This window comes from Meles meles, chromosome X, assembly GCF_922984935.1.
Source record: "Meles meles chromosome X, mMelMel3.1 paternal haplotype, whole genome shotgun sequence".
Lineage (NCBI taxonomy): Eukaryota > Metazoa > Chordata > Mammalia > Carnivora > Mustelidae > Meles > Meles meles.
Window position 1 is genome coordinate 101334129 of NC_060087.1, and position 10916 is coordinate 101345044.

The 10916-nt window shown below is 41.8% G+C and overlaps 1 pseudogene; it reads right to left on the reverse strand.

Moving 5' to 3' along the window:
* Positions 1-8840: 8840 nt before the first annotated feature.
* LOC123935616 lies at positions 8841-9052 on the reverse strand (annotated as a pseudogene).
* Between the last annotated feature and the right edge of the window lie 1864 nt (positions 9053-10916).

Below are 10916 nucleotides of genomic sequence, written 5' to 3' on the forward strand. Positions count from 1 at the left end.
ATATTTGCAAAGCATATACCTGATAAAAGATTTGCATCCAGAATATGTAAAATACTCCAAAAGCCTAATAAGAAAATGAACAAGCCAGGCAGTATAAAATGGGCAAGAGATTTGAACAGGCCTTTCACCAAAGACAGACAGATGGCACAAAAGCACACGGAAAGACATTCAACACCGTTGGTCACTAGGTAGATAAACGCAAATTAAAAACCACAATGAAATAACACTACACACCAAACTGAATAGCTAAAATTAAGAAGAATGGCCACAGCAAGTGTTGCCGAGGATGCCAATAAAGCAGAGCTCTCTTACATAGCTGGTGGTAATGTCAGTGGTACCACTTTGTAAACAATTTGGTAGGGGTTTTTTGGTTTATTTTAATTTTTTTTAAGATTTTATTTATTTGAGAGAGAAAGAAAGAGTACAGCAGAGAGGAGAGGCAGAGGGAGAAGCAGGCTTCCTGCTGAGCAGGGGACCCCCCCCCCCACCGACCCCAACCCAGGACTCAATTCCAGGACCCTGGGATCATGACTTGAGCTAAAAGCAGATGCTTAACCGACTGAGCCACCCAGGCGCCCCAGTTTGGTGGTGGTTTAAATAGTTAAACATGTACTATGAAACGATTTAGCCATTATTGTAGATGTTCACCCAAGATGAAAGAACGCATGCATCCACAGAAAGTCTTATACACAGAACTTCATAGAAGCTTTATTTGCAATAGCTAAAAAGTGGGAACAAGCCAAACATCCGTCAGCAGGTGAATGGATAAACAAACAGGTGAATGGGCCAATCAAACTTACCAAGAACTGACTGTCACAATTACAGTGTGCAGTCTATGCCTGACCCACGGATAAAGTAAAAACCTCTATTTAGATTTTCTTTAGTTTCTCCCAGTCGTACTTTATATTTTTCACTGTACAGGTTTTGCCTGTCTTTTGTCTGATTTATCATTTAATATTTTACGTGTTTTTTAATGCTTTTTAAAAAAAGATTTTATTTATTTATTTGACAGAGAGAGATCACAAGTAGGCAGAGGGGCGTGGAAAGCAGGCTTCCCCCTGAGCAGAGAGCCTGATGCAAGGCTTGGTCCCAGGACCCTGAGATCATGACCTGAGCCGGAGGCAGAGGCTTAACCCACTGAGCCACCTAGGCACCCCTATTTTAGGTACTACTGTAAATGGTATTTTTAAATTCCAGTTCATTGGTTCAATTGTTCAGTATAATGGTTTTCATTGTAAAAAAAGTATGTATTAATGACGTAGCCTACAACTTTACTGAACTCACATGTTAGTTCTAGAAGCTTATTTTAGATTTCAGCCAGTTTTCTGTATACGAACAAGTTATCTGCAAGTGAAGAAGATCATACTTCTTCACAATTTAGGTGCCGTTTACTGCATTTTCTTGCCTAATCGCTCTAGCCAGACCTTCCAGGACAGTGCTGAATGCCCTTTGGTGGCTACTGATCTAGGGAAAGCATTCGGGCTTTCGCCATTAAGTGTGATGTTAGGTGGAGGTTTTGCATAGATGCCCTTTATCAGGCTGATGATGTTTCCTTCTATTTCTAGTTTGCTCAAAGGTATTATCAGTAATGAACGTAGGGTTTTATCACATAATTATTCTCTCTCTACTGAGATGATCCTATGGCCTTTCTCCGTTGCTTTGCTACTATGATGCCTTATATTGATTTATTTTTTAATGTAAATCAAACTTGCATTCCTGACATAGATCACACTTGCAAATGGTATATTATTCTTTTTACATATTGCTGGATTCAATTTGCTAAAATTTTATTTCTGGTCTTTGCCTCTGTGTGCATGAAGGATATTAGCATGCAGTTTTACTTATTTAATTTTTATTTAAATAATGTTATTTACTTTGGTATCAGGGTAATGCTGTCTTCATGGAATGAATTAGAAGTATTCCTCCCTTTAATTTTCTGGAAGAATGTGGGTGAAATTGACACTATTTCTACCTCAGACTTTTATAAGAAATCCCCAGTGAAAACCTCTGGGCCTGGAGTTTACATTGTGAAGAGTTTTATAATTGCAAATTCAGTGTCTCTAATAAGCTTATATTATATTATATATATATATATATAATATATAATATATATATATATAATTATATTATATATTATATTCATGTTATTTTTGAATTTTTGAATGAGCTTTGATAGTTTGTGTCTTTCAAGCAATTAGTCCATTTCATCTGAGTCCTCAAATCTCAAATCTCTTGACTTATATAAATCCTTTCATAATATTTCTTTCTTATCCTCTCAAATTTGTAGAATCTGCTGTGCCATCTTCTTTCTCATTTCTGACGTTAGTAATTTGTGTTTTCTCTTTTGCCTGATCTGCCCAGCCAGAGTTTTATTAACTCTGCTCATTATCTGGAAGAACCAACTTTTAGGATCATAGAGCTTCTCTGTTTAGTTTCTGCTTTCTGTCTCATTGATTTCTGCTGCTTCTTACTTTGGGCTTCATCTGATTTACTTTGTCTAGTTTCTTAAGGTAGAAGCCAACGTCAATGATCCAAACTCTTTCTTTTCTTACCTATGCATTCAGTGCTATAAATTTTCCTCCACATACTTCTTTCGAGTTACCTGACACTTTTTGATATGTTATGTTCTCGTTTTCATTTAGTGAAAAATACTTTACGATGTCCCTTTTAATTTTTTCTTTGACACATGTTATTTGTAAATGTGTTATTATTTAGTTGCCAGATATTTGGGGGAGTGTCCAGATCTCTTATTAAAATCTAATTTAATTCTCTTGATGTCAGAATACATACTAAGTTTGACCCAGTATGCTTTTTGCTCTGTGTATTTTGAAACTTGAAGCTTCATGATTAGGTGCATAAGCATTCAGATCGTTATATCCTCTTGGCCAGTTGACCCCTTTATTATTATCATCCTGGGTAATACTATGTGGTCGGAAATCTACTTGCCTGTTATTAACATAGCCATCTGTCTTTCCTGCATCTGGTTATTAGTTAGCTAGGTTTATTAGTTTACTGTGGCTGCCATAAAAAAGTACCAAAATCTTGTTGATTTAGAACAAAATATTTATTCCCCTATAGTCCTGGAAGCAAGAATTCTAAAATCAAGGAAAACACAGTACCACATCCCTGAGGCTCTAGGGAAGAAACCAGTCCTTGCCTCTTTCTGCTTCTGGTGTCAGCATTCTTTGGCTTGTGACTACATCTCTTCCTGCGTTTTATCTTCATATTGCTTTTTCTGTGTGTCCTTATCTCCCTCTGTGTGTCTATTAGAAGGGTATGTGTGATTGCCTTTAGGACTCTGCTGGATAAACTCCTCTTCTCAAAACCCTTGAGTTAAATCACACCTTCTGCCAAATAATGTGATATTCACAGGTTCTGGGGATTAGAACATGAACGTATCTTTGGGGACACCATTCAGCCTACTACACAAGGTATATCTTTTCCTATTGTTTTATTTATTTTTAAAAATTTTATTTATTTATTTGAGACAGAGAATGTACACAGTGAGGGGCAGTGGGCAGAGGGAGAGGGAGAAGCAGGCTCCCCACTGAGCAGGGAGCCTGATGTGGGGCTTGATCCCAGGACCCCAGAATCATGACCTGAGCTGAAGGCAGACTCTTTTTTTTTAATTTATTTTCAGCATAACAGTATTCATTGTTTTTGCATCACACCCAGTGCTCCATGCAGTACGTGCCCTCCCTATTACCCACCACCTGGTTCCCCAACCTCCCACCCCCCGCCCCTTCCAAACCCTTTGGTTGTTTTTCAGAGTCCATAGTCTCTCATGGTTCATCTCCCCTTCCAGTTTCCCTCAACTCCCTTCTCCTCTCCATCTCCCCATGTCCTCCATGTTCTTTGTTATGCTCCACAAATAAGTGAGACCATATGATACTTGACTCTCTCTGCTTGACTTATTTTGCTCAGCATAATCTCTTCCAGTCCCGTCCATGTTGCTACAAAAGTTGGGTATTCATCCTTTCTGATGGAGGCATAATACTCCATCGTGTATATGGACCACATCTTCCTTATCCATTCATCCGTTGAAGGGCATCTTGGTTCTTTCCACAGTTTGGCGACCGTGGCCATTGCTGCAATAAACATTGGGGTACAGATGGCTCTTGTTTTCACTACAGCTGTATCTTTGGGGTAAATACCCAGCAGTGCAATTGCAGGGTCATAGGGAAGCTCTATTTTTAATTTCTCGAGGAATCTCCACACTGTTCTCCAAAGTGGCTGCACCAACTTGCATTCCCACCAACAGTGGAAGAGGGTTCCCCTTTCTCCACATCCTCTCCAACACACGTTGTTTCCTGTCTTGCTAATTTTGGCCATTCTAACTGGTGTCAGGTGGTATCTCAATGTGGTTTTAATGTGAATCTCCCTGATGGCTAGTGATAATGAACATTTTTTCATGTGTCTGATAGCCATTTGTATGTTGAAGGCAGACTCTTGATCGACTGAGCCACCCAGGTGCCCCCCCATCCTTTTATTTTCAACTTATTTGTATGTTTATAGTTAAAGTCTATTGTGATCAGCATACACTTGTGTCTTACGTTTTTTATCCAGTCTGACAGTGCGTTCCTTTTAATTGAAGTGTGTGGTAGATAATAATAGACCCCCCAGGGGCTCCTGGGTGGCTCAGTGGATTAAGCCACTGCCTTAGGCTCAGGTCATGATCTCAGGGTCCTGGGATCGAGCCCCGCATCGGGCTCTCTGCCCTGCAGGGAGCCTGCTTATTCCTCTCTCTCTGCCTGCCTCTCTGCCTACTTGTGATTTCTCTCTCTGTCAAATAAATAAATAAAATCTTTAAAAAAAATAATAGACCCCCCAAAGATGTCCACATTCTTATCCTGTGAACCTGTGTAATATTAAGCTAATATGGCAAAAGGGCCATTGCAGATGTGCTAAGTTAAGAATTTTGATATGGGAAGCGTATCCTGGCTTATTGGGGTGGGCGCAATGGAATCGCAAAGTCTACAAATACAAAGGCCAGAGGGTCAGAGGGAGAAGGAGAGGTAATGACAGAGCAGAGGTTGGAGTTGTGTGCTCTGAATATTGTGGAAGGGGCCATGAGCTAAGGGATGCAGGTGGCCTCTGGAAGTTGTTAAAAGGAAGGAAACCGATTCTCCCCTAGAGCCTCTGGAGGGAATGGAGATCTGCTGACACTTGGATTTTTAGCTCAGTGAGACCCGTGTCAGATTTCTGACCTGGCGAACTAACTGTAAGGTGATGTACGTTGTTTTAAGCCATTAGGTTAGTGGTAACCTGTGACAGCAGCAGTAGAAAAGTCACATAAAGTGTTTAGATCATTTATATTTAATGCGATTATTGATATAATTAGGTTTAAATCTTTCATCTTGCTGTTTGTTTTCTCTCTGGGTCATCTGCAGTTCCTTTTTTCCCCTGCCTTCTGTTGGATTACTTGAATGTTTTCGTTTTTATTTTTATGTCATTTGTTGGCTTTTTGGCTATCATTCTTGGTTTTTTAATTTTAGTGGTTGCTTCGCAGTTTAGAATACAGAGCTTTAATTTATCATCATCTACCTTTAAGTGATATCCTATCACTTTACAAATAATGTAAAAATTTTACAATAGTGTGCCTCTATTCCCCCCTCTTGGTCTTTATACTATAGCTTTTTAAAAAAGAGTCACCTATTTATTTGAGGGAGAGAGAGAGAAAATGCGTGAGCAGGGGCAGAGGGAGAGGGAGAAGCAGACTCCCCAGTGAGCATGGAGCCTGACATGGGACTTGACCGCAGGACTTATGAGATCATGACCTGAGCCAAAACCAAGAGTCGGGTGCTTAACCAACTGAGCCACCCAGGCATCCCTATTCTATAGTTTTCTTATAATTTACTTATACATAAGTTGTAAAGCCCACAATACATTTTTATTATTTTTGTTTGTAGTCTATTATCTCTTAAAGAGATTTAGGAAATAGGAAAAATATCTTGTATATTTACTCATAAAGTTTCTGTTTATAATATTCTTTATTACTTTGTATAGATCCATATATTTTTTATCTCATTTCATTTTCTTTCTGCTTAAAGGATATCCCTCAATATTTATTACAATTCAGGTCTGCTGGTGATGACTTTTTTTTTAAGGCAGGAGCATTTTTTTTTTCACGATTTTATTTTTATTTATTTGACAGACAGAGATAAGTAGGCAGACAGACAGACAGACAGAGACAAGTAGGCAGAGAGGCAGGCGGACTGAAGGTAGAAGGCAGGCTTCCTGTGGAGCAGAGAGCCCGATGTGGGGCTTGATCTCAGGACCCTGAGATCATGACCTGAGCTGAAGGCAGAGGCTTAACCCGCTGAGCCACCCAGGTGCCCTGGTGATGACTTTTTAAATTTGGACATCAATCTTATATTCCCATGGTCATCTCTATAGATCTTTTTTTTAAAAGATTTTATTTATTTATTTGACAGAGAGATCACAAGTAGGCAGAGAGGCTAGCAGGAGAGAGAGGAGGAAGCAGGCTTCCTGCTGAGCAGAAAGCCTGATGTGGGGCTCGATCCCAGGACCCTGAGATCATGACCTGAGCCGAAGGGAGAGGCTTAACCCACTGAGCCACCCAAGCGCCCTGGTGATGACTTTTTAAATCTTATGTATGTCTAAATCTTATGTATATCTTTATTTCACTTTTGCTTTTTTTTTAGTTTTGCTTTTTTTTGATTTTTAAAAATCATGGTAAAATACGTATAACTTCAGATTTGCCATTGAAGCCATTTTAAGTGCACAGTTCAGTGACATTAATCATCACTGGCCATCTCTAGAACTCTTTTCATCTTGTAAAACTGAAACTCTAGGGCTCCTGGGTCCTCAGTCAGTTAAGGATCTGCCTTCAGCTCTGGTCATAATCCCAGAGACCTGAGATCGAGTCCCATAGTGGGATCCCTGCTCAGCGGGGAAGTCTGCTTCTCCCTCTGCCTCTCCCCCTGCTCATGTTCACACACACTCTCTCTCTCTCAAATATAAATAAAATCTTTAAAAAGGAAACCCTGAAACTCTTTACCCATGAAATAATTCTACCTTTTTCCTCTCCCTCAGCCTCCAGCAACCACTATTTTCCTCTCTATTTCTATAAATTTGACTATCCTAGTACCTCATATAAGTAAGACTATACTGTATTTGTATTTATATTAAATCCTGGCCGGTCCGATTGCTCACACAGTGTTTCCTCCTGAGCAGACCCTGGCCGACACATCTGTTCGATTTCATCCTCAAGGCAGCACGGCAATCGTACTGAGAATCCCCGTGACGTCGGTTCAGCTGTTACTTCCTAGCTGTCCGAGCCAATAACTTAATATCTCTAATCCTCAGAATATTACCAGGTAAAAATGGAGAGAGTAATACCTACTACCCAGAGTTCTTTTGTGAGGAGCTATGAGACACACTACAGGTGTTCAAGACACACCATTTCTTCATCAGTGTCCTCTGGGCACTTCGATCTCTCTATCTCAGCAACAGCCTCCCAGAGTATTTTCTCTTATCTCCCCATCAATCCCACACTGTTCTGTGGCTCTTTCTCTGGGCATTCAACAAATGCTTATTTTTAAAAAAAAAGAGTTTATTTTTATTTATTTGACAGAGAGATCACAAGTAGGCAGAGAGGCAGGCAGAGAGAGAGGGTGAAGCAGGCTCCCTGCTGGGCAGAGAGCCCGATGCGGAGCTCGATCCCAGGACCCTGAGATCATGACCTGAGCCGAAGGCAGAGGCTTAACCCACTGAGCCACCCAGGCGCCCCAACAAATGCTTATCTTAAAAAGTAACCAAAGCTCATTGTGAATGAGTTATGGTGGCTTAGAATGTTCCGGAAGAGGAAAAGCAATGGATGTATTTTTGGTGCCATGGTAGGGTCAATAAAAGGACACGCTGCGGGGGGGGGGGAGACAACGTTTGGTTGCCCCAACCTAGCCCGCAGAGCAATGTCTGCATGGCACCACGGTGAAGGAGGTCTGAGTCGACTCTCCCGGAATGAGATTACTTTCTCTATAGCTCCTTCAGCAAGGGCCCGGTGTGTCCACCTACTCGGGATCGTTTAGCTCTCAAATCGCAGGAAAGCCTGTTCTTCCCAGGCAGCAACCCATCCCTGAGGCCTCCCCTAAGCCTTGCCTCAGCTTCCTCTTTACGTGTTCTGTTTCTTGCTCTCTCCTAGAGGATGAGGGCTACGGAGAAGAGGACCTTCAAACTCTTGCTTCAGCACATGACCAGGCTATTGTACTTCTCACCATCTGTCACTATCTCTAAGCACTGAGCCCCGCTGTGTCAGACAGTACTTCCCCATCCCCTGAGCCCTCCCCACCCCCGCCAAGGACACTGTTGTGTGATCCCTGGGTAGCTTGGCTTTCAAGGGAAGGTAAGCCACAGAAGAGAATGACCTCTTCTTGGATTACTGTATCTCCCACTCATGGTTCCAAGTTACTGTCCTTGAACTTGATATTCGAGAAAATTATAAGCCTCTACCAGGACAGCCATTCCTCTCCATGCGTGGATTGTTCTCTCTTAGCTTGGCTCACCGGAAATGAAGAAAACAAGCTATTTTTTTTTAAGTTACTAAGACTCGATATTAAAGATTCACTCCTTTCTCTGTTTCTCAAATGGTCATCGGGTACCTGCAAACCTACGAGGAGTTTCTGGCAGTGTACTCCTTAGCGTACCAGTCTGCTTTCTGTTCTCTCCGTCAGCCCAACTCTGGGGAAACCTGAAAGCCTCTACGTGGTTCAGTTACAAAAGCAAACAAGCCACGTAGAGTCGGGCAACTTTTAAACAACAATCAGCAAATCTTTCCAGGTTGTCCTGAAAGGCAAACACAACTCGAATCCCAGGTGTGAACATAAAATAATGTGATTATCGACTTCTGAAAAGAAACTCAGGAGGGTAGGGGTGAGCTTGTCCAAGGACATCATCTCCCAGTTAGCGGAGTCATCTTCCCAGTCTGTGCCCTGGTTCTTTCCCGTGTGGCCACAGCTTCTTATCTTTTAATTAGCAATAATCGCGCCTCGGATAAACCTCATTGGCTACGATACTGCCACTGCGCAAAGCTTACTTCTTATCTTTTAAAATTCAACCTCACCTCCTCCTTCAGGAAACTGGCTGTTGCCCCACATCTGGGTTGGAGGCCCCTCTTCTGGGCACCCTGGGTGTCCCATGCTCACATCAGTCAAAGCACTTACCACACTGATTGTCTCCTTTACCTGGCTAAGGGCTCCCTGAGAGTCGGGAAGATGTCCCTTTGATCCTGCATCCCTGGGGTCAGGCATGTCCAGGACTAGTTGCTCAGTAGCTGTTGGTTGGTCGACTGAAAAATGTCCGTGCATCATAGTTTGGGACTATGTCCAACCATGGCCAGTCTTTCTTCTTTTAGCAGAGAATGCGATTTTCAGAAAAACGGATGTCACTCGGAAATATGTTGGGCAAATAAGATAATCACCAAACCAAATAACACTGTCTTGATTTATTTATTTTTTATAAGATTTTATTTAGTTATTTGACAGAGAGAGAGAGATCACAAGTAGACAGAGAGGCAGGCAGAGAGAGGGGGAGAAGCAGGTTCCCTGCTGAGCAGAGAGCCCGATGCGGGGACCCTGGGATCATGACCTGAGCTCAACCCACTGAGCTACCCAGGTGCCCCCACTGTCTTGATTTAAAGAGGCTCTGTCGTCATAACAGATTCACTGCTTTCCTTCTGTGGATCCTAAACTGGCTCTGAAAACGATTCTAAAGAAGGAATTCACAAAAGGTTTTGAGCAGCAGAAGCTTCCCAGGACAGTAACTCTGAAATCTACGTTCATTGAGACGTTTAAGGTCCAATATGTGTTTAGAGAAAAAAGATCCAACAAATAAGCATTTGTGTTGAAAATTACTGAAGGCATGCTCTAGGGAGCAGGGCATATCATTTAGAGGTTAAGAGCATTACTCTGGAGCTGGACTGTTTGGGTTCAAATCCCGGCTCTGCACCTAACTTAGCTCCATAGTCTCTGATGCATTACTCAGCTCACTGGTACCCCAACATAGAGTCATTGGGGGGATTAATTGCGTTAATCCCATAAAGTGCTTAGCATATAGGGCCAACTCTCACGGTTCCAGAAACATCTGAGACAGGGAGGAGTCTGGCAGCCATAAGCATCTCAGCGTAGTTCTAGAAACTCTGAATGCCCTCTCCACGCGATTCAAAACACTGTGTCCTGAGAATATGAGTGTCAGTACAGCCAGATGCTTGGTATTCATGGTAGTGAGAACAGAAGGACCGGAGATTAGAGATAACATTCTTCTACTAAAATTCTTCCTTTTTTTTTTTTTAACAAAGAAATGGTATGTGCTGTTAATGCCTGTGAAAGAATTCAGTGTTCCTCATTTCACTTGGAATAGAAACCAGCATAGACAAATAATTCATAGACTCTTATAATCAATATGTCTCTCTCTCTCAAAAAAAATTTGGGGGGCTCCTGGGTGGCTCAGCCCTTAAGCGTCTACCTTTGGCTCAGGTCATGATCTCAGGGTCCTGGGATCGAGCCCCACATCGGGCTGCCTGCTCAGCACAGAGCCTGCTTCTCCCTCTCCCGCCACCCCTCTCCCGCTTGTGTTCCCTCTTCTGCTGGGTCGCTCTCTGTCAAATAAATAAAAATCTTTTTTAAAAAATTTGGTTCCGATTTCAAAAATTAAGATATAATGTTGCTCTGATCTGGGAAGAACGGAATAATTTAGAGGGATTTGCCATTTTGCCAAGATAATTTAGAGCTCCACGGTGGACTCAGATGGCATCAAAATTTAAGAACAGTAATACTAAATAATGATATAATTTACATTTGGGGAGCGTATGGTTTCATTACTGTATCCTTTCTGCTACTGTGTAGAACATTGTTCTTTTCATTAAAATATTGGTTGCCTTTTTCGAACTAGAGTTTCCC